The 24,943-nt window shown below is 37.7% G+C and overlaps 1 protein-coding gene and 1 pseudogene across 1 annotated transcript in view; both read right to left on the bottom strand.

The window, feature by feature from the left end:
- The window catches only part of HORMAD2 (HORMA domain containing 2), an 83,730-nt gene that overhangs the window by 16,418 nt on the left and 42,369 nt on the right, over window positions 1–24,943 (bottom strand). The gene's annotated exons all lie outside the window — the stretch shown is intronic.
- LOC115528614 lies at window positions 20,265–20,834 on the bottom strand (annotated as a pseudogene).

Below are 24,943 nucleotides of genomic sequence, written 5' to 3'. Positions count from 1 at the left end.
CCCACAAAAGCTCTTTCATACAAGGTGGAGGCAGAATGGCAAAGATAACATTCACTCAGAAGTCAGATTTCCACTTTAAATTGGCCCTGAGTTCACTTGAAGAGAAAAAGAAAAAAGAATACCTCAAAAGAGAAGTAGCTGGATGTTGACAGGGAGGATAAGTTTTATATGAGGGGCAGACACCTAACCTTAATTTTTTTTTTTTTAATTTTTAAGTAATCTCTGCCCCCAATGTAGGGCTCAAACTCATGGCCCTGAGATCAAGAGTTGCATGCTCTACCTACTGAGCCTGCCAGGTGCCCCCTAAACTTAATTTTTATTTTACTTTTCCAGCAAATGGTGAAACATTTTCAGTTTCTAACACAAAATAAAAAGAATCATACCTCTCTTTCTGATCTACTTTTATTTTTTTTAATATAGTTGAATCCTTTCAGAATTTTCAATGGCATTAGTTTAGTTAACATATAGTTGTTTAATTTCCTGCTTCTACATATTTTGTTTTGTTTCTCTACTTCAATAACTAATACAGTCACATAGTACAAAGTTTGAAAGGTAAAAATAAGGGTATATAGTGAGACTCTCCCTACTACCCCTGAACCACTCAATTCCTCCTAGACGGCAACCATTGTTAACAGTTTCTTGTATACCCTTCCAGAAACTGTTCTGTTTTCATTTTGAAATCGCTCAACTGTTGTAAAATTCCCAATGTCATTATCTTCCATTTGTTTTACTAAAACTGGACCAAGTCCTGGCGACAGTAAGAGTACATGAAGAAGTGGAGGGTTGTGACCAAGTAATAGACGTATCTACAAGGTCACTCCTGGTCTACTATCACATGAAGGTGGGCTTTCTTCTTATGGCCTCCAATTATCTTCCCCATCTAGACACCACAAGTTTTCCTCCTGACTAAAGGAAATGAAAGAGAATCAAAGAGTGGAGGGGTAAAAGAGGAGAGTAAGGAAAGCAGAAATTCAAGGTGCTGTGCTAAGTGCTGCTGTGGTGATGGGAGCAATAGGAAGGCATGACAGGAATGGACAGTAGTGTTTCAAGGTAGTGGGGAACACAGATGTGTAAACGATGAACTCTAACCAACTTCTAACACAGGTAGGATGAAGTAAGGGTTAAATAAAGGTATAAGCAGCATACTGTAGGAATGTAGAGGGAAAAGAAGAATAGGGGGAACGACTTCATAAATTAGCTCAGGGCTGGTTGAGCATGTCTGACAAGCTTCTCAAACTGCACACGTTTTCCCTGACTCATGAAAACCTAGAACTGGGAGAATGCCAGACCAGTGTGCTGCAGCTCAGTCAGTAGGGAAGTCTTTCGGAACCAATATGGAGAGGAAGAACTTGGCATACGAACAAAAATGTTAAGGAATAATAACAAAAGTCCCACTGAAGCTCACAAACTGGTCTTCAGTTGTGAATCAGAGGAAAAAACATGAGCATTTTCAAAAGCTTTACTAATCAAGGATGCCAGAAATTGCTCACCTCCAGGGGTTGCCATTTACACTGTTGTCTATGTTTTAGGTGTCCTTGGAATTACACAGTGCACAATCAATACAACTATGCATGGCAACCTGCTAGGGCAAACATCAGTTTTTTGACTACCACTTTCTAAACTTTCTAAGCCATCACTAAACTTTTACTTGAGTTACAAGGTATTCCCTTTAGCTAACAGTCTTATGACAAGAAAAAACAAACATTTAGAATATTATGAATATATTTTCTTAAAAACCCAAGGTTGTTGAGTATAAACTGCAGTGTAGCTATGCTACAGAATTTGGCTAAATTATATACCTAAAGTATGACATACTATACATATTTTCCAACCTATAAAGATTTTCCATGAGGGGTTAGGGCTGCTCAGTTTCAAATTAAACAACATTTATTTAGAATATTATTTCGAGTGGAATAGTATTATTGTTGCAGGGCATCTGGCACACTTTTACTCTGAGGCATTTCGAATTTAATGAGTAAAAATTGAAAGTTTCTCTTTATTTTAGAAGAATTTTTCTGATTTTCCCCCAGTATCTCTCTTTTCACAGCTATTGTCTAATTCAGTGATATATAGACAACCACCAATTTGGAAAACAACATGATTGTTGGGTCATATAAAAGAATTAAAAAATGAGATATGAAACTGATTTTTGTGAGTGCTTAAAGTTATGCCACTATTGTTCCTAATTCCTGATTCTAATATTCCTGATTAGGAAGTGTCTATGTGAAATCAAGAAATATTTATTGTCATTAGATATGACTGTGTTTTGTTCTCCTTGTGTTTTGCAATTAATTGTTGAGTATGCAGGAACTGATTTTTTAAGGTGTGTGTGTGTGTGTGTGTGTGTGTGTGTGTTTTAGTTTGTGAGTATTGAGCTAATGCCTGGTGGTTTTTAGAATTTAGCCACATGTTCCCTTTTTGTGGAAATATTTATTCTGGGGATTTCCACTAAGGGAATTAGAATTAATTGAACTCTTTTCTGGGGGATAAAGCAGCTAAGGCCATATTTCTATTAGTGCCTTTTTTTTCTTGCCCTACACTAAGAGAGTGTTTCCACATACACAAGACTTAATCTAACAGGTTCTCATGGAATATTACGTATGTAAAATAAGATCATGTATTTAAAAATGTTTGGCACCCCTATCTGGTATATGTTAATCACTCATGACAAACTGGATGTATCTAGTTGATTTTGGTGAATATGTGGTTGCTATAAAGAAATGTACCCTGAGCTGGTCAAGGGATTTTTTAAAAATCTAACTAATCTTGGGGTATGAAATGTATGAAGTATCTCTGACAGATAAGCCAGATTACATATTCAATAACAAAGTCTTTCATTTCAAATTTTAACTACAAACTTCTGGTGTTCCTGTAAATCCAACAGTGGAAGATGAACTACATACGCTTGAAAGTGCTTAACTTAAATGAAAAAGGAAAAGAGGAACACAGAACCTAGAGACACTGAAAATTGAAATGCATATAAACAGACATCTTTTCAAATCCCACCCAAGAAGCAATGAATAAGCTTGAAAAATTATTCATCTGTTTTTTTTCATGGTATAGTGCAAAGACTCAGAACTAGGGGGCTGGGTTCCATCACTGACTTGCAAGTTTCCATCACAGTAAAAAAAAAAAAAAAAAAAAAGAAAAAGGAGGGGGATAATATTTGCCATGTACCAAACAGTGATGCTTTGAGGATTAATGACATAATGTCTGTAAAGAGGTTGGAGCTCCTTGGAAAAAAGACACTACATAAATATAAAGTAGTATTAATATTTAGGCTTAGTCCACAATGTGAGACCTGCTTTCTTTGGCTCATGAGGTCATCAGCAGTTTTGTAAGGTGTGCTTAAACCTCACAGAGGAGCTTTGTTAGCTTCCTCGTAAGTGAACTGTAAAGCTAATCTGACCCACCTGGTCAAAGCAGTCACGGAGCCTGTGTTTCCTTTCCATGGCCTCCGGGAAGCTACAGATAGAGTGCTGGGCTCTCTAAAGGAATGAGACATGGCCATGAGAGCACTTCAACAGCATTTAGGACTTCTCAGGAATGCAGTGGGAGTTTGGGAATGTTTTGACTTAGAATTAAACAAAAGTTTAGTCATATCATATCTTGATTTAGAAGAAAGGCTAAATTCGCCTTTCTCAGACAACGAAAATTTGGAATAAGAGTAGGAATGAGAAAGCTACTTTGTGGAATGGTTAGTTTATATCTGTAAAGGATTTGTAGGCAAACTTGGGTATTTTTGTCCTGGGAACATTGTAGTCTCCAGGGGTTGTAGCCTCTTTGATGGCAATATCCTGACTCCTCATCACGGCTTCGTCTCTGAAATGGTTATCAAGGGCAATCTTGCAGAAGTTTCAGTTCTGAAGTTTCAAAGGACAATCAATTCAATGTAGACATTGCCTTGCAAAGTCTTGTGGTATAACTGAATGACAGAAATCTTATTGTGATGAAATATTTGCATTTCTCAGTTTTAAAAGATAAAATTAACTTTTATTCAAGGGCCTTAGGCATCAGAAACTACCATCTTCAAAATGTGAGGTTCATGAACTTATTATAATCATTAGTGGTTAATAGCGATTCTGAGGCTGTGTCCATATACCAAAACATCTGAACAAAAGATGAAAACAACGTGAGGGAATTTTTTTTTTTTTTTTTTTTTTTTTGGTGAATGTTTTGTTTTACATTGATCTAGGTTGGATGTTCTTTAAGAAATGAATTTGGCACAGTGCCTGTGTGGATCAGTCAGTTGAGCATCCTACTCCTGGTTTTGGCTTGGGTCATGAACTCAGGGTTCATGGGATTGAACCCTGCTTGGGGTTCTTTCTCTCCTCTCTCTGCCCCTCCCTCACTCTCTCACACACTCTCTCTCACAATAAATAAACATTTTTTTAATTAAAATTTAAAAAATGAATTTGGCTTCTTGTCCACTGATTTCTATGGTCTTACAAACTGATTAATATTGATAACATATGCTTTGTTAGGGGAAAGGGAACAAAAATGTTATAGCCTTCTCAACTTGTAGTCAAATTTATGCTAACTAGAATGCATTTTCTAAATAAAATATTGACTTTAGTTCTTCTTCTTCCCATCCCTTGATGAACAGTACTGTCTTAACACCAAACACCAGTGTTAGGTGTAGCAGATCAAGATAAGCACCCTGAACAGGGTAAGGGGCAAAGGCCCAGGGCAGGAGGGTCAGAGCCCTACAGCAGTAAGATGGGTATCTATATGTGTGTGGGGAAGGTAACGAGGATGGGAGTTTGGTTACATTGGAGGGGACTAATTAAGTATGTTAAGCATAATGGGAGCCAGGTTTCTCACTAGTGGAGAAAAATTACAAATATGGAAAGTGAGAAAACTAGAATGATTTCTATAGTATTGGATTGGAATTGGCAGTATAGGTGTGAACTCGTGGATTTCCATATAGAGACATAAATATAGATGTATGTGTGTGTGCATGCACAGGTTCATACACATAATTTCCAGCTCTGTCCACTGAGGGAGCCCATGTCTTGGCTCCTAAAATAAACTAATAAAAAAGACAGGTGTCCTGGGGTACCTGGATGGCTCAGTCGGTTAAGCATCTGACTCTTGATTTTGGCTCAGGTCATGATCTCATGATTCAGGAGATCGAGCCTTGCATTGGGCTCTGCGCTGACAGTGCAAAGCCTGCTTGGGATTCTCTTTCTTCCTCTCTCTATACTTACATACACGTGCTCTTTCTAAATAAATAAACAAACAAACAAAAATTTAAAAAAACAAAGAAACAAACACATGTCCTTGGAGAAATAGCTGATTCCAGGACTGGAACAAGGAAGGTACAAGATGAGCCTGAAACAGCATGATGTATCAGAATGTTAAGGAAGTACTCAAAGAATTGAGGGGACATGTCAAAGAACACAGAAGCCAGGGGTGCCTGGATGGCCCAGTCAGTTAAGTGACCAACTTTGGTTCAGGTCATGATCTCACAGTTTGTGGGTTTGAGCCCTGCATGGGGTTCTCTGTTGTCAGCACAGAGCCTGCTCTGGATTCTCTGTCCCACCCTCTCTCTGCCCCTCCCCCATGCACATGCACACACACACACTCTCTCTCTCTCTCCCTCTTAAAAAAATAAATATATAAATAAACATTAAAGAAGATAAGAACACAGAAGCAAGCTTGAAGGGGCTCCCACTGGCAAAATCTGAGACAATGAGAGCATCAAAATAAATAATAATAGTAATGGATAAAAATAGGCACCCATGAGTCTATACTGATATAACTAATGAATGAGAAGTCTGATGAGAAACAGGATAATTTACACAATTTCAAAGAACTTCCCTACAAAACTACTTTAAATTACAAAAGGAGGAGAATAACTCTACAGTAGAGAAGGCTGGTAGAAACCACTTTAGTAAGTGACCAAAATAAACATCTATCAGTAATGGACAGATCAAAATCATATGCCATTTGACAAGAAGCAATATGTACTCAGCACCATTTCACTTGTATTTTTGAAAAAGATGCAAAGACCCTGAATCTAATCACGAGGAAACCTCAGACAAACCCACACTGGACATTCTACAAAATAATTGGCCCATTCTATAAGAACTTATCAAGTAGCACAATGTATAGACTTGTTGAATCACTATGTTGTACACCTGAAACTAATGTAACATTGTGTGTCAACTATACTTTAATAAACACAAAACAATTATGGGGCACCTGGGTGGCTCAGTCGGTTAAGCATCTTACTCTTGATTTCAGCTCAGGTCATAATCTCATGGTTTGTGAGTTCTAACCCCAAAACAGGCTCTACACTGACAGTGAGGAGTCTGCTTGGGATTCTCTCTCTCTCTCTCTCTCTCTCTCTCTCTGCTCCTCCCCCACACTCACATGCGTACACTCTCTCTCTCAAAATAAATAAACTTATAAAAAAACACATACACAAAAGCATGTCAAGGTCATGAAAATCAAGGAAAGATTGAGAAACAGTTCCAAGCTAAAGGAAGTTAAAGCAATTTAACAATTACATACAACATGTGATGTAACCTGGATCCTTTTGCTATCATGGACATTATTAGGACAATTGGCAAAACCTGAATGGAGTTTGAGGGTTGGATAATAGTAATGTATCAGAATTAATTTCCTGATTTTCATGGTTGTATTGTGATTATGTAGGAGAATGTCCATGTTTCTAGGAATTGCATGCAGTATTTCAGGAGTGATAAAGCAACTGGTTCAGAAAATCATTTGTGTTGTACTTGCAGCTTTTCTGTAAGAGATTGTTTCAAAATAAACATAAATTTATACAAAAAGATTATTTATTTCGTTTATTTCTTTAAATGTTTACTTATTTTTGAGAGAGACAGAGTGCAAGCAGGGGAAGGGTCGTGAGAGTAGGGGACAGAGGATCCGAAGCAGGCTCTATGCTGACAGCAGTGAGCCCGATGCGGGGCTCAAACTCACAAACTGGGAGATCATGACTTGAGCCAAAGTCAATCGCTTAACCGACTATACCACTCAGGTACCCCGAAAAAGATTATTTTAGAGAAAAAATTGTATATTTTCTTGTTTTTTCCTGTTGATATATGTTTTACACATATAAACAGAATTATTTATATAAATTATACAGAGACAAATATTGTGGAAACTCACATTTATTCTGTTCAAACTTATCTAGTGATTATTTCGAAATGTGTCCACATGCAAATGAGGTGTCAATAAATTTGGCTTGTTCTTGAAACAGAAAGAAAGCCAGAGAAGTGGGATGAAGGAGTGAAGGGAAACTGACAGGAGCTAAAATTAGGAGCCTTGGGCTAGAGCAGATCAGGTATGACCTAGAAGACCGTCGAAATTGAGGTGGCATAAACAGATATATATCTTTAAAAGAAGATTCTGGGTGCACCTGGGTGACTCAGTTGGTTAAGCGTCCAACTTTTTATTTCAGCTCAGGTCATGATCTCACAGTTGATGGGTTTGAGCCCTGCATCAGGCTCTGTGCTGACAAAGCAGAGCCTGCTTGGGATTCTCTTTCTCCCTCTCTTTCTGCCCCTCCCCTGCTTGTGAGAGCGTTTTCTCTCTCTCTCTCTCTCTCTCTCTCTCTCTCTCTCTCACACACACACAATAAATGAATATTTTTAAAAAATATAAGAAGATTCTAGATGTCTTGTGTCAAACAGTGCAAAGGCAAAAATGAAAGCAGAGAGAGCACTGCAGGGTACTATTTACTTGAGCTAGAGTGGTAGACTTGAGATAGTGAGAACTGGTCAGATTTGAAATATATATTGAAAAGAGAGCTCACTGAACTTGCTGATGGACTAGATGTGGGTTATACAGGAGATGAGCCAAGGATGGCTGCTAAGGTCTTATTAGAGCAACTGGGTAAACGATGGTTTCATTTACTAAGATTGGTAATACTGAAGATGGACCAATGATGGGAAAATAATATGAATTGTGTATTGGACAGTGGAATAGTGGGGAAGAATGCCTGATTAAAGTGCATTAAATGCCTGATTAAAGAGAACAGAAGGCAGAGAAGTGGACAGAGCAAACATGGACAGTTCTCTTGCAAGATAGATAGGATTTGGTCAATGGAAAGAAGAAAGGCATGCCAGGTAGGAGAAAAGTATATTTGTTAAGATTTGGAGGCAGAAATGAACTTGGTTTGGGGTGCCTGGGTGGCTCAGCTGGTTAAGCATCCGACTTCGGCTCAGGTCATGATCTCGCAGTTCGTGGGTTCGAGCCCCGCATTGGGCTCTGTGCTGACAGCTCGGAGCCTGGAGCCTGCTTTGATTCTGTGTCTCCCTCTCTCTCTCTCTCTCTCTCTCTGCCCCTCCCCTGCTCACGTTCTGTCTGTGTCTCTCTCTCTCTCTGTCAAAAATAAACATTAAAAAATTAAAAAAAAAAAAGAAATGAACTTGGTTTGTTTGTGACAGTGAGAAAACTGATCCAACTCAAGGAAGGGGAACATATTGGGTAACAGTGGGAAACAAGATGTAAAGTGGAGCCAGATTATGAGCAACCTGAAAGCCAGGTAGAGGTGTGTTAACTTGATGTAGTAGGAAACAGAAGTCAGGAGATATTTTAATTAGGGAAGTGATATGATGAAAGTTATAAAGAAGATTAGACTGGCAGTGGTATGCAGGAAAGTGCAGGAGGCTGTGGCAGCAATTCAAATGCAAGAGACTCAAGTTTTGGCAGTAAAATCAGACCAGAAAGGGAAGCTTGGGGGAATTTTGATACCTGACTAAATAAGAAAAATGATTTCAAAATTCTGAACTTAAGACATTGAAAGAATAGAGTTGATGCAGAGAGGCAGGGAAACTGGGTAGGAAAATTCATTCCAGATGTGAAAACAGGAGGGCAGTGGTGAATAAAAAGACAAGCATACTGGGGGCACCTGGGTTGCTCAGTCAGTTGAGGGTTGAGCGTTGAGCGTCCCACTTTGGCTCAGGTCATAATCTTGCGGTTCATGGGTTTGAGCCCCACATCCAGCTTGCTGCTGTTAGTGCAGAGCCCGCTTTGGATCCTCTGTCCTGCCCCCCCTCTCAAAAATAAAAATAAACATTAAAAAAAAAAAGACTAGCACACTGGATTTGACACAATGGTGGGACATCAAAGTGGAAATTCCCAATAGAAAGTTAAAGTTCTGGGGCAAGAGGACCCTAGATAAGACATTTGGGAGTTAATAGCATGCATGTGTTGCTTGAAGCCAGAGATGGGATAAATCCTCCAAAGGAAAGTATGTAGAGCTTGAAAAGTATATGGTCAAAGACACTGGAGATGTTGGAGTTTGCTTGCAATTAGGGGTGGGGGGAGGAACAAAAGTGACAGAGAAATGGATGACAGGTCAGACAGATGCAAAGAATGAGAACAGTATAATATCACAGAAATAAGAAGAGTATTTAAAAAAAATAAATAGGTAATATGGTAAAATAGATCAAGAAGAATGAAAAAAAGGAGTAAAGACTGTGAGAGCTATTAATTAAAAAGTCATTATTTATTCTGAAGAGAGTAGTTAGGAAAGTGAAGATGAGTGAAGTGACCAGCTTTCTGAGCCAAAGAACAGGTAAGGAGGGTGCAGTAAATGGAAGCATCTTGTGAAAAATTTGGTAAGGAGAGGAAGGAAAAAGACTTTTAACTAGGGGGATAATGAGGATCATGTAAAGGCTTTTTTCTACTTAATGGTTACACCAACTTCACTTAAATTTTCCTCCCCCCCTAACTGAGAAGTTTAAAATCTTGCTTTTGAACAAAGTCAGGGATTATGACACAAAGCATCCAAACCCAAGTGGAGGAATTTGATTTCTCTGTTGTGTTCCTGTAAACTAACAGGAAGTATCTTTTGGACTTTCAAACTATCCTCTACCAATACTTTTTTTCCTAAATTGAGACTGCAATATTCTGAAGATAGAGTATGAGTGAGAAGTTTTAAAACATGCAAATATTTTCAGATGTCATTATTATACCCAGCAGCCTACCCAGCTGATGTATTTATTTCCAAGTGGAAAATTATGAGTTTATATTCTCTTCCTGAGACTACTTAGATTTAAATCTTTAAAATATAATTTTGTAGTAGTTTTTTGGTATTATGAAGTGTTTTTCATGTTTATTTTTCCCCCATAGGTGAATTCTATCTAACATTTATTTATTTTTTTAATATAACTTATTGTCAAGTTAGCTAATATACAGTGTATACCGTGTGCTCTTGGTTTCAGGGGTAGATTCCCTTGATTCATCGCTTACATATAACACCCAGTGCTCATCCCAACAAGTGCCCTCCTCAGTGCCCATCACCCATTTTCCCCTCTCCCCCACCCCCACTATCAACCCTCAGTTTGTTCTTTGTATTTAAGAGCTCTTATGGTTTGCCTCCCTCTGTGTTTGAAACTATTTTTCCTCCTTCCCTTCCCCCATGGTCTCCTGTTAAGTTTCTCAAGTTCCACATATGAGTGAAAACATATGATATCTTTCTCTGATTGACTTATTTCACCATATGATCCCATCAATAGATGCAGAAAAAGCATTTGACAAAATACAGCATCCTTTCTTAATAAAAATCCTCAAGAAAGTCAGGATAGAAGGAACACACCTTAACATCATAAAAGCAATATATGTAAAGCCCACAGCTAAAATCATCCTCAAGGGGAAAAACTGAGAGCTTTGTGCCTGAGATCAGGAACATGACAGGGATGTCCACTCTCATCACTGTTTTTAACATAGTGTTTGAAGTCTTAGCTTCAGCAATCAGACAACAAAATGAAATAAAAGGTATCCAAATTGGCAAAGAAGAAGTCAAACTTTCACTTTTCTCAGATGACATGAGTCTACTCTACATGGGAGATTCTACCAAAAAGCTGCTAGAACTGATACATGAATTCAGCAAAGTCGCAGGATACAAAATCAATGCACAGAAATCAGTTGCATTTCTATACACCAACAATGAAGCAACAGAAAGAGAAATAAAAAAATCGATCCCATTTACAATTACACCAAGAACCATAAAATACCTAGGAATAAACCTAACCAAAGAGGTAAAAGATCTTTATGCTGAACACTATAGAAAACTTATGAAAGAAATTGAAGAAGACACAAATGGAAAAACATTTATCTTCACCACAATGCCACCCTACTTTGTTTAGTGTATTTTTACAGTCTTGATATCTGATAGAGTAAGTTCTCCAACTTTGTTCTTCTTCATAAGTTTTATGGCTTTTCTAGGTCCTTTGCATTTCCATTTAAATTTTAGACTCAGCTAATTTTAGACTCAGGTCAATTTCTACAAAAGTGACCTGTGGAATTTTGACTGGGACTTCATTGAATGTATGGATCAGTTGAGGTAAAAGTGACATCTTAATCAAGTTTTCCAATCCATGAACATGGTAAATTTCTTTATTTATTTAGGTCTTCTTTAATTTTTCTCAGCAGTGTTTTATGGTTTTTATTGTACAGGTCTTGGCATATGTCTTATTATTTCAGCTCTAAGTATTTTGAATTTTTATACTACTGTAAATGGCATTGTAAATTTCACTTCTAATTTATCATTGACAGAATAGAGAAATAAAATAGATTTCTATGTATTGAGCCTATATCCTGTGACCTTGTTAAATTCATGTTATTAATCCTGAAAGACACTAGTCTTTCTTTTTAAGTAGGCTCCACACCAAGTGTAGGGCTTGAACTCTTCTTGAACCTGAGATCAAGAGTCCGATGTTCGACCAACTGAACCACCCAGGTGCCCCTGCGATCCTGGTAGTATCTTTCTTACATATTTCCTGAAATTTTCTATGTATGTAATCATGTCATTTTCAAAGAAATTCAGTTTTATTTCTTCCTTTCCAATGTGTATACCTTTTATTTCTTATGCTTACCTTAATTCACTGACTAGGACCTCTAGTATAATGCACAATGGAAATGGTAAGAGTTGATATCTTGTTTCATTCTCTACCTTAGGTGCAAAGTGTTTAGTCTTTCACCATTAAGTATGATGTTACTTTTAGGTTCTTTGTAAATATCTTTTAAAAGGTTGAGGATGTTCCTTTCTATTCCTTGTTTTCTACTAGTTTCATTAAAAAAATTTTTTTTAATGTTTATCTATTTTTGAGAGAGAGAGTGCATGAATGGGGGAGGGGCAGAGAGAGAGACAGAGACAGAGACAGAGACAGAGACAGAATCTGAAGCAGGCTCCAGGCTCTGAGCTGTCAACGCAGAGCCCAAAGCAGGGCTCTTAACTCACAAACCGTGAGATCAAGTGAAGAGATTAAATTAATGGAAGAAAGAAAAGGAAAGGAAAGGAAAGGAAAGGAAAGGAAAGGAAAGGAAAGGAAAGGAAAGGAAAGGAAAGAAGGAAGGAAAGAAGGAAGGAAGGAAGGAACGAACGAACGAACCTACAAAGGAAAGCTCAGCCCCAGATAGTCTCACCACATAATTCTACCAAACATTTAAAGAATACCAGCTCTTCACAAACTTTAAAAAGCAGGAGTGAACACTTCCCAACTCATTTTATGAGGCCAGTGTTACCCTGATACCAAAACAGAGAAAGACATCATGAGAAAAGAAAATTACAGGGGCGACTGATGGCTCAGTCAGTTGAGCGTCCGACTTCAGCTCCGGTCATGATCTCATGGTTCACGAATTCAAGCCCCCGCAGTGGGCTCTGTGCTGACAGCTCAGAGCCTGGAGCCTGCTTCAGATTCTGTGTCACCCTCTCTCTCTGCCCCTCCCCCACTCACACTCTGTCTCTGTCTCTCTCTTAAAAATAAATAAACATTAATTTTTTTCTAAAAAAGAAGAAAACTAGGGGCACCTGGGTGGCTCAGTCGGTTAAGCATCCGACTTATGCTCAGGTCATGATCTCACAGTTTGTGAGTTCGAGCCCTGCACTGGGATCTGTGCTGACAGCTCAGAGCCTAGAACCTGCTTTGGATTCTGTGTCTCCCTCTCTCTCTACCCTTCCTCTGCTCATGCTCTGTCTCTCTCTGTCTCAAAAATAACATTAAAAAAATATTTTTAAAAAGAAGAAAACTACAGATTAATATCTCTTATACATATGAACATAAAAATCATCAACAAAATATTAGCAAACCAAACCTAAGAACATAAAATATATATTTACCCATGATCAAGTGGAATTTATCTCAGAAATGCAAGCTTAGTTTAATATCTGAAAATCAACTAATGTAATACATCATATCAAAAGAATAAAAAACAAAAATCACACGATCATCTCAATAGATGCAGAAAAAGCATTTAACAAAATCTAACACCTTTTCATGATTAAAACAAACAAACAAAAAAACCCTATGGGGCACCTGGCTGGCTCAGTGGGAAGAGCATGTGACTCTTGATCTTGGGGTTGTTGAGTTTAAGCCCCACTTTGGGTGTAGAGATTACTTAAATAAATAAAACTTTAAAAACAACAACAACACTCAAGAAATTAGGAATAGAAGGGAACTCATTCAATATAGAGCCATCTACAAAAAAAATCATAGTCCATAACATACCTAATGGTGAAAGATTGGATGCTTTACCCTTAAGATCAGGAACAAACCAAAGATGTCCACACTCACCACTTGTATTCAACACTGTAATGGAAATTCTAGCCAGAGCAATTAGATAAGGAAAAGATAGAAAAGGATCCAAGTTAGAAAGAATGAAGTAAAGTGTTATCTATTTGTATGACTTGATCTTATACAGAGAAAATCTTAAGGAATCCACTACTATTAAAACTAACAAGTTCAGCAAGAATATTAGGACTTCTCCAGAAAAATGTAGAATAGGATGTGTATACGTATACAGAGAGATTTATTATAAGAAGTTGGCTCATACGACTATGGAGTCTGTCTGGCAAGTCTAAAATCTGCCCTATGGGCTGGCAGTCTTGAGACCCAGCAAAGCCAATGAAGCAATTTTAGTCAAAAGGCCAGCAACTTGCAGACCCAGGAGAGCCTATAGTACAAATGAAGTCTGAAGGCAGTCTGTTGGAGAATTCTCTCTTGCTTGGGGAGGATATTTTTGTTCTATTCAGGCCTTCAACTGATTGGATGAGGCCCACTCACATTATGAAGGTCAGTCTGCTTACTCAAAGTTCCCTGATTTAAATGCTAATTTTGTCATAAAACACCCTCCAAATACCCTTGACACATAAAATTAACCATCATAGCAATGTTGCAGGATACAAATACAAAATTCAACTGCATTTCTATATACTTGCAATGAACAATACAAAAAACGAAGAAAAACCAATTATACACACAATAGCATAAAAAGAATAAAATACTTAGGAATGAATTTAACAAAACAAATATAAAACTTATCCTCTGAAAACTACAAACATTCCTGAAAGAAATTAAAGAAAATCTAAATAAATGGAAAATATTCCATGTTCATGGAGCAAAAGGTTTAGTTAGTATTGTTGTCAATAATCCCCAAATTGATCTAGAGATCAATGAATTCTGTATGTGAATCCCAACTGACTTCTTTGTGGAAATTGACAAATTTCTGATTTGAAAATTTAAATGATTCTAAAATTCATATGAAATTGCAAAGGACTCAGATTAGCCAAAACAATCTTGAAAAAAAGAATGAATTAGGAGAATACCTGATTGAAAACTTACTACAAAATAATGGTTATTAAGACAGTGTGGTAATGGCACAAAGACAGCTGTACAGACTAATGGAATATAGTTGAGAGTCCAAAAATAAAGCCATGTATCTATGGTCAAACTGATTTTTGACAAGAGCAATAGGGCCATTTCAGAAGGAAAGAGTAGTCTTTTTGAATAAATGGTGTTGGGACAACCAGATATCCACATACAAACAAAGGTCAGATCCTTACTTCATACCATATATAAAAAATGAAGTTGAAATGAATCAAAGATCTAAATGTAAAAACTAAAACCATAAACTCTAAGAAGTAAATATACAGACGTAAATCGTCATGACTTAGGATTTGTTAAAGAATTCTTAGATCTCTCTGTCTCTCTCTCTCTCTCTCTCTGTGTCTGTGTCTGTCTCTGTCTCTCTCTCTCTCTCTCTCTCTCTCTCTCTCACACACACACACACACACACACACACACACACACACACACACGAAGCATGAGCATAAGCAATAAAATAAAAATGGATAATTTGGACTAGATCAAAATTAAAACCTATTTGTGTTTCAAAGGACATCATCAAGAAAATGAAAAGACAACCCATAGAATGGGAGAAAATATTTGCAGGTCACATATCTGATAAGAAATTAGACCCAGAAAAAAATAAATAATTCTTACACCTCAACAATAAAAAGACAAGCAATCTAACTTTAAAGTGAGCAAAAAATCTGAATAAACATTTCTCCATGGAAGATATATAAATGAGCAATAAGCACATGAAAATATGCTTGACATCTGTCACTAAAAAATGCAAATCAAGGGCACCTGGGTGGTTCAGCTGGTTGAGCATCTGACTCTTGATTTTGGTTCAGGTCATGATCTCACAGTTCATGAGTTCGAGCCCCACATCAGGTTCTACACTGGCTCCCTCTCTCTCTGTGCCTCCCTCACTGGCTCTTTCTCTCTCTCAAAATAAACAAATAAACTTTAAAAAATGCAAATCAAAACCACAATAATATACCACTTACTTCACACCCGTTAGAATGGCTAGAATCAAAAAGTAAGATGATAAGGGTTGGTGAAAAAAGGGAAAATTGGAACTCTTATACACTGCTGGTGGGATTGTAAAATGATGCAGACACTTTACAAGACAGTTTTGGAGTTCAAATAATTAAACATAGAGTTACCATATCACCCAGGAATGGCACTCTTAGGTACATACCAAAGAGAATTGAAAATAGGTGTTCAAAAAGAACTTGTACATTAATGTCTATAGTGGCATTATTCATAACAGTCAAAAGGTATAAACAACCCAATGTCCATCAATAATGAATGGATAAACAATATGTGGTATATCCCTACAATGGAATAGTATTCAGCCACAAAAAAGGAATGAAGTACAGTAAAACCTTGGATTGCAAGTAACTTGTTCTGTGAGTGTTCCGCAAGACAAGCAAACATTTATAATACATTTTAACTTGAAAAATGAGTGATGTCTTGCAATATGAGCAGTACATGATGCCGACATCACATGATCACAATTGAATCAACGGTCCTTCTCTCTCTTGCTACGGGATTGTGGATGATCATCAATGCAATGTCACATTTCCACAAAATCTTCAAAAGGAGGCAAAAGTAAGTATCATTGGATAGGTTCCTTAATAAAGTTGCACTAAAAGAAAAAGATTTCATTGAGCCAATAGACAGCAGTGATTCCATTAGTGATAGTAAAAGTCGCCTTACACAATAACTCTCCTCTTTTCTTGTCTCCCTCACACTAACCACGAAGGTTTTCAAAGGTAAGTGCAGGTTAATTTGTTTTTTTTTATATTTTGTATTTTATTTATTATTTTGTATTATAGTATAGTATTGTAATCATTTTTACATGAATATTTTTGGGTTGTGAAGTGAATCATCTGAGTTTCCATTATTTCTTATGGGTAAATTTGCTTTGATATACAAGTGCTTTGGATTCTAAGCATGTTTCTGGAACAAATTATGCTCACAAATCAAGGTTTTATTGTACTTATACATGCTACAACATAGATGAAACTGGAAGACATAATGCTAAGTGAAAGAAGCCAGTCACAAAATACTACACACTGTACAACTCCATTTATATGAAATATCCAGAATAGGCAAATCTATAAAGTCAGAAAATATATTACTGGTTGCTCAAGACTTGAGGGAAAGGAGAAATGGGGAAATATGGAGGTGATAACTAAAGGGCTTGGGGTTTCTTTTTAAGGTGATGAAAATGTTCTAAGATTGTGGCAATGGTTGCACAATTTTGTGTAAATACTAAAGACCATTCAATCATACACTTTAAATGGGCAAATTGCATAGTATATGAATTATATGTCAATAAAGTTGTTAAAGAAATAAAAATGTTGTAGGGGTCCCTGGTTGTCTCAGTCAGTTAAGCATCTGACTTCTGATTTTGGCTCAGGTCATAATCTCATGGTTGTGAGATTGAGTCCTGAGTTGCATGCACTCTGTCAGTGCAAAGACTGCTTGGGATTCTCTCTCTCCCTCTTTCTTTGCCCCTTCCCCACTTATAAGCATTCTCTCTCTTTCTCTCTCTCTCTCTCTCTCTCTCAAAATAAATAAATATATATTAAAAAGAGAAAAATGTGTAAACAGAATCATACAATATGTAGTCTTGATTCTGGCTTCTTCCACTCAGCATAATGCATTTGCAATTGATCCACGTTGTTGCATGTATTCGCAGCTTGTTTCCTTTTAAGTTTATCCATTACCCCATTAAGAAACATTTGAGGGGCGCCTGGGTGGCGCAGTCGGTTGGGCGTCCGACTCCAGCCAGGTCACGATCTCGCGGTCCGTGAGTTCGAGCCCTGCGTCAGGCTCTGGGCTGATGGCTCAGAGCCTGGAGCCTGTTTCCGATTCTGTGTCTCCCTCTCTCTCTGCCCCTCCCCCGTTCATGCTCTGTCTCTCTCTGTCCCAAAAATAAATAAACGTTGAAAAAAAAATTAAAAAAAAAAAGAAACATTTGAATTGTCCAGTTTTTGAAGATTACAAATAAAGCCACTGTAAACATCTGTATACATGTTTTTGTGCAAACATAGGTTATCACTGCACTTGGTATAATAGCTGTTTTAAAGTCTTTATTTACTAAATTTATCATTGCTGACATTTCTGGGTCTGCTTCTACTGACTGATTTTTTTTAATGTTTATTTATTTATTTTGAGAGAGAGAGTGCATGACAAGTGGGGGTGGGTCGGAGAGAGAGAAAGTGTGCATGGGGGACTGGCAGCGACAGAGAGTGAGGGAGAATCCCAAGCAGGCTTCATGCTGTCACCGCAAAGCCCAATGTGGGGCTCAATCTCACGATTTGTGAGATCATGACCTGAGCCAAAATCAAGAGTCGGACGCTTAACCAACTGAGCCACCCAGGTGCCCCATCTACTGATTGATATTCACTGGTTATGGGTCCATTTGCTGGGGGCACCTGGCTGACTCAGTCAGTAGAGCATGTGACTCCTGATCTTGGCATTGTGAGTTCGAGCCCCACGTTGGGCATAGATACTACTTAAAAAAATTTCATTCTGCTTTATATGTCAATAAAGTTTTACTGGATTCTGGACAATAAGAATTGTACATAGTTGAGTGTTTGGACTTGGTTGTTTTCCCCTAAAAAGTGTTGAATTTTATTTTGGCAGGCAAGTAAGCCAGATCCTTTCAAGGCTTGTTTTTAAGCTATTAATAAGATTGAATTTGGAGGACTTCAATAAAGGGTTGGTTTAGTTCTACTGCTAAGGTGTAACCTATCTGGAGTCCCTACTGAATATTCTGGGTTTTCAACAAGGTCTGTCCATGTAACCGGTAACTTTGTGAATATTTCCCAGCGCTGTGACAACTCTAGGAATGGTCTAGCTTACGAATGGGGAGAACACTCCCCAACAGATTTCTTTGTCCAAACTTAAAGAATTTCTAACCACACTTGAGACGCTGAATACTCAACCAAAGACTCAGGGGACCCCGATGCCAACTTCTGGAGCTCTTTCTCTGTATAGGTCCCTTCCTTCTGATATTCTGTCCCCAACTACTTCAGCTTTCTCAAACTCTAATCTGTTTCTTCAACTCAGCAAGATGGTCATGTTCTGCTTGTTTTCCCCCTGTCTGTGGTGGTGGTGGTCCCCAGAGTACCTCCTGACAGGCCAATTTTAAGGCTCATCCTGCTTTTCTTCTCTCAGGGATCACAGTTCTGTATTTTCTGTTTAAAATCTGAAAATAGTTGCTTCACATATTTTTCCTAGTTCCCTAGCTGTTCACAGCAAGACAGCAAGTCTGTTAACATTATTTCTTCATGACTAAAAGTGGAATTTGATCATTCTATTGGATTTTTGCTGTCCTGTGGGATTTTTCACACTCTCTCCCATATGAATGAATATAAGATTTAATGGATTGAGTATGAGCTTTGAAGCCAGAGACGCCTAGATTCAAATACTGATTCTGATGATTTGTAATCTGGCAAACTTAGACATGCTACTTAATGTCTATGAACTTTCATTTCTTCAGCCGTAAAATGTTATGCAAAGTTGTTGTTGGGATTAATTGAAACCATGTATATATAGCTCTTTGTGGGCACGTACTGAATGGTGATATTATTTATATAACAGCTATTTGGGAGCACCTGGGTTGCTCAGTGGTTGAGCATCTGACTCTCAATTTCGGCTCAGGTCATGATCCTAGGGGCATGGGATTGAGCCCCAAGTTAGGCTCCACACTGAGCTTGAAGCCTGCTTAAGATTTCTTTTCTCACTCTCTCTCCCTCTCTCTCAGGGTGCCTAGGTGGCTCAGTCAGTTAAGTGTCCGACTTCAGCTCAGGTCATGAGCTCATGGTTCGTGGGTTTGGGGCCCAAGTTGGGCTCTGGGCTGACAGCTCCGAGCCTGCTTCAGATTCTCTGTCTCTCTCTGCCTCTCTCTTAAAAATAAATATTTTTTTAAAAAAGATTCTCTCTCTCCCTTGCTTGCTCTCTCTCTAAAAATGTATTTTAAAAAACACAGCTATTTTTTTGTTTTATTTTCCTAAACAGTTTTGAATCAGGGATTTGGTTTATCTTTGTGCACACTACCTTTGTATGATGACTCACACATGATAGGCTTCATATAAATCTGCTGACTGAATAAATGTTGATAGCTTACAACTAGAATACTTTAGAATATTACTTTCAACTTTCTTCACAATGAGCTTCATGTAGACTTGTTTAAATATCAAAAATGTGTCATTAGCTATAAAGTTTCTTCTTGTTCTAATTTTGGTTATCAAGGGAGGATCCCTCCATCATGCAGGAAGAAGCTAATTTGAGGTCTTGGCTCCATAAAGTATATACATATAACTTCTGTTTCTAGTTCTTCTTTACCACTATCTGAAGCACCAGTCTTCTGAAGTCTTCGATCTCAGTTTTGAGATCCTAATATAAATGCTAAAAGAATTATTCTCCCTATGATGCCTGGATTTGTTATAAACCATAATCTTTTCTGTTTACCAATAGACAATTTGGCTTCAAATGGAAAACTAGAAGCACATATAAAAAGTATTAGAAAAATTGGCCAACTGAATATAGTTCTAGATAATTAAGTAACATTATTATTTTTTTCCAATGTACAATTAACTAATCTCAACAAAGTCTTCACTTTGAAAAAAACCCTAATTTTTTTTTTTACTTTTATTTGCATTTATGTTATGCAGTTTACTCTTGGACCATAAATTTTTGTTTCTTGAGTTTCTTCTGGGATATCTTTTTCTTCTATGCAACCTCTTCTTCAGGTTTAGGAAAAATCTGCTCTTTTTCAGTAAGGATCATCTCAGTGTGGCAGGGAAAGCTCATGTATGGGTTAACTTGACTATGAGCCCTGTAAGTTCTATGCCATATCTTGGGGGCTTTGTTCACCTGGATATGCTCAATGACCAGAGAATCTACATCTAAACCTTTAAGTTCAGCATTACTGTCTACAGTAAAAATTCACCACTCTTTTTGGGCCACTGACTCTGTGTCCAATCCCACTGTTTGGCCTGGGTACACCTACCAACTCCACCATTATAGTGACTGAATGGCACACATTGCTTCTGCAAAGTGATATCTTTCAGATACTTGGTGATTTTCAGATATGCATATCCTTGATGGCCTGGGCAGTTTCACGTGTGTTCTTAAAGTGAACATGAAGATTTGAGCCTCCTGATTTGCATGATTTTTAGAGTTTTCTGGATCAAGTGAATAGCAAACCATTTTCAGAGATCACCTCAGGCCACTTACAAGAAGAGAAAAAAAAATCCTAATTTAAATAGAACCCAATATTCGTTTTAGTTTAATGATTTTAGTATGATAACATGTATTATTTCAGACTATTAGAAGTATCTTTTTTTTTAGGTTTATTTATGTATTTTGAAAGAGAGAAAGCAGGAAAGGGGCAGAGGAGAGAGAGAATCCCAGGCAGGCTCCGCACTGTTAGCACAGAGCCTGACACTGGGCTACAACTCATGAACTGCCAAGATCATGATCTAAGCCGAAATCAAGAGTTGGATGCTTAACCAACTGAGCCACCCAGGCGCCCCACAAGAATCTTTTTTTGTGTTTATTTATTTTTGAGACAGAGAAAATATGAGCGGGGGAGGGGCAGAGAGGGGGACAGAGCATCCAAAGCAAGCTCCGCACTAACAGCAGCAAGCCCAATGCAGGGCTTGAACTCATGAACTATGAGATCATGAGCTGAGCCGAAGTTGGATGCTCAACAAATTGAGCCACCCAGGCGCCCCTCACAAGTATCTTTTTTTAAACAGAACATTTCTAAGTCTTACTCCCTTTTTTAAAATAAAGTTTACTTATTTACTTTGAGGGGAGAGGGGCAGAGAGAGAGGGGGAGAGAGAGACAGAGAGAGAGAGAATCCCAAGCAGGCTCCAGCATGGAGCCCAACATGGGACTTGATGCCACGAATGGTGAGATCATGACTTGAGCCAAAATCAAGAATTGGACTCTTAACTGACAGAGCCACCCAGGAGCCCCACTCCCCCACCACCGCCTTTTTTTTTTTTTTAAACAAAACTTATTTATTTTACTGCTAGGATTTAATAATAGTACATTCAAATTGCTCCTACCTAAGGTTACTCACTATACTCAACTTTTCTTCTGCTATAATAAATATCAATATACTTATTTCTTTATGTAAGTGAAACATAACAGATAATTAGTGTGGCTCTTCCCATTAGAAATAATTCTCTGATAGGTTATAGAATGATTCATATAAAAAAAAAGAAATGACTTATAGGGCTGTGGGAAATTCAACCAACTTTCATTCCTCCTTGCATGGTTAATAGAGGATAACATTTACATTCTATAACATAAAACAAAAATTAATTGAAAAAATGTTCCTATTTGACAAAAAGAAACTTTGTGGAAAGGACTATAGCTCCATGATAGAGAATGATGTGTGGTTTTTAAGTCTGAATATTTTCTGTAGATAATGTGCCTTCTCCAACGTTTTCAATAATCAACTCCATTTCCAAGAATCTAAGATATCCTTGCCAACACTACATTGTATCAAATAAAGCATATATGTTCATGAGATGTGATGCTATGAAAACCACCAGACTATACCTCAAAAATGCAAAACTTCAGTTTAGAGTTTAGTAGGAAAAAATATATTCTGAATGAAAAGGCTCTCATTTCAATTCACTAGCTGGAATACAAAGAAATTCTAAGGAATTCAGAAAATATCTTTCTAGTCCACACTTAAATGGTACCATTTACTTTGATGCTAATGTAATTTACATTATAATTTCTCAAAAACAAATCATTTTCACTAATCAAATGTGTTAGTATAAAAGGGTAAAAAATGGGCTTCATGCAGGAATAAAATGCATCCAAAAATGTTCATTGTAACTAAATAAAATGATAAACTATTGAATTGGTTTTTAAGAAATACTTGTGGCTGTTATATTCTTAAAAATTCTGTCTTTAGCTCAAATTAAAAAAACATCATTTGTATGAATTATTTATCCATCAGTTAAATTAATGTGTCACAGATGAGAAAAATATACCATGCTGGATCAAGATTACTAGGTACAAAGGAAAGGCCTAGAGAAAGATATGTACAGAATATCTAACAATTCTTTCTAACATGGAGGTACAAAGACTCATAAGGAGCTTGGAAAATTAGAAAATTATAGCATATGGGCCCCTATCTAAAAAATTGATACAGGGGCGCCTGGGTGGCGCAGTCGGTTAAGCGTCCGACTTCAGCCAGGTCACGATCTCGCGGTCCGTGAGTTCGAGCCCCACGTCGGGCTCTGGGCTGATGGCTCAGAGCCTGGAGCCTGTTTCCAATTCTGTGTCTCCCTCTCTCTCTGCCCCTCCCCCATTCATGCTCTGTCTCTCTCTGTCCCAAAAATAAATAAACGTTGAAAAAAAAATTAAAAATTGATACAAATATGAATTCTAAAATAGCTATAATGGTTTAATAAACTGGGACCATCAGTCTTTAAAGTAGATGTGGGCAACATTAGCCCTCCATTTTTAAAAATATGTATTTATTTTTGAGAGAGAGAGAGCACAAGCAGGGGAGGGGCAGAGAGAGCAGAGGGAGACAGAGAATATGAAGCAGTTTCCAGGCTCCGAGCTGTCAGCACAGAGCCCAACGCGGGGCTCGAACTCACAAACCATGGGATCATGACCTGAGCCAAAGTTGGAGGCTTAACAGACTGAGCCACCCAGGCGCCCCAGCCCTCCATTTTTTTTATAGCTGTCTGTACATGTCAGTAATTACTAGAATCCTTTAAGGAGCCTGAGTTAATTATTAGAAAGTATTTTAGTACTCTATTAGAAAGAAGTACTTTTCCCTCATCATTTAAACAGCATAAAATTTAAATAAGATTCCATATCCAATTCCAGAACATGTGTTGATTGTCACAAGATAGCGAGTTCTTTAAAGAAACCTGTCCAGGGTTTTCTGTCTAGTATATAGATCTATTGTTATCTGTCCAATTAACTACAACAGAGAAAACAGGCCCAACTTCCCAGTATACTAGGAGGTGCCATTGTGTTTGTGTGCCCTTACTAGCTAGATATTAAGCCCAAACCATCACTATTAGGAAAGAAGACCTATCCTGAAGGTGTTGCAGAGGTAGATAAAATGATAAGGACACATTTAGGATGGGGTTTTCCAGACAGTTCTATGTAACCCTGTTTTGTTCTAGGATTCCTTCTGGGCTCTGTGTTCTATTTTCCAAATGGAGTTAGGTTTTACGAGTTCTTATAACTTGAGACACCTGGGTGGCTTGGTCAGTTAAGCGTCCAACTTCAGCTCAGGTCATGATCTCCTGGCTCTGTGGGTTTGAGCCTCACATTGGGCTCTCTGCTGTCAGCATGGAGGCCACTTTGGATCCTGTCTTCCTCTCTCTGCCCTTTCCCTGCTTGTGTGTGTGCATGCTATCTCAAAAATAAATAAACATTTAAAAATTAAAAAAAAAAAGAGTTCTTATAACTTAAAAAATTTTTAAATTTCAAACCTGTGTGCTTTTATCATTTCTGAATTTACTGCCAAATTACAATCTCACTTTTACATTGTTCCTTGGATCTTAAGGATCGATCATACCAGAAAATGAATATTTGTACTATTCAAATATTGAATAATTTCAACTACTGATGAAAATTCTTCATATTTCTTTTTCTGTGACTGAGATAAGGAATAAGATGAAAAAGAAAATTGTGTGAAAGAAATTTTTTTCCATCTTATAGTAGTCTCACAACAAGATCATATGTTAAATTGCTTCTTTACTATAGATGACTGGTGAAAAAGCAGTATAAGCTATTTGATCAAAATTTTGTAGATTTTCTATTTTATTTATTTTTTTTTAATTTTTTTTTCAACGTTTTTTATTTATTTTTGGGACAGAGAGAGACAGAGCATGAACGGGGGAGGGGCAGAGAGAGAGGGAGACACAGAATCGGAAACAGGCTCCAGGCTCCGAGCCATCGGCCCAGAGCCTGACGCGGGGCTCGAACTCACGGACCGCGAGATCGTGACCTGGCTGAAGTCGGACGCTTAACCGACTGCGCCACCCAGGCGCCCTGTAGATTTTCTATTTTAAAAGAAAATTTTATGATTTAAGAAAGTTCTGAAAAATCTTTAAGTTAGAGGGGTGCCTGGGTGGCTCTGTCAGTTAGTTGAGCATCTGCCTTTGGCTCATCATGATCTCACAGTTCATGGGTTCGAGCCCCTCATCTGGCTCTGAGCTGACAGCTCGGAGCCTGGAGCCTGCTTCAGATTCTGCATCTTCCTCTATCTCTGCCCCTCTCCCATTCGTGCTCTGTCTCTCTCTGCCTCTCAAAAATAAAGAAA

Source organism: Lynx canadensis, chromosome D3 (genome assembly GCF_007474595.2).
Source record: "Lynx canadensis isolate LIC74 chromosome D3, mLynCan4.pri.v2, whole genome shotgun sequence".
NCBI lineage: Eukaryota > Metazoa > Chordata > Mammalia > Carnivora > Felidae > Lynx > Lynx canadensis.
Note: the sequence above shows the minus strand (reverse complement) of the source record. Positions and strands in the feature narration are given on the sequence as shown.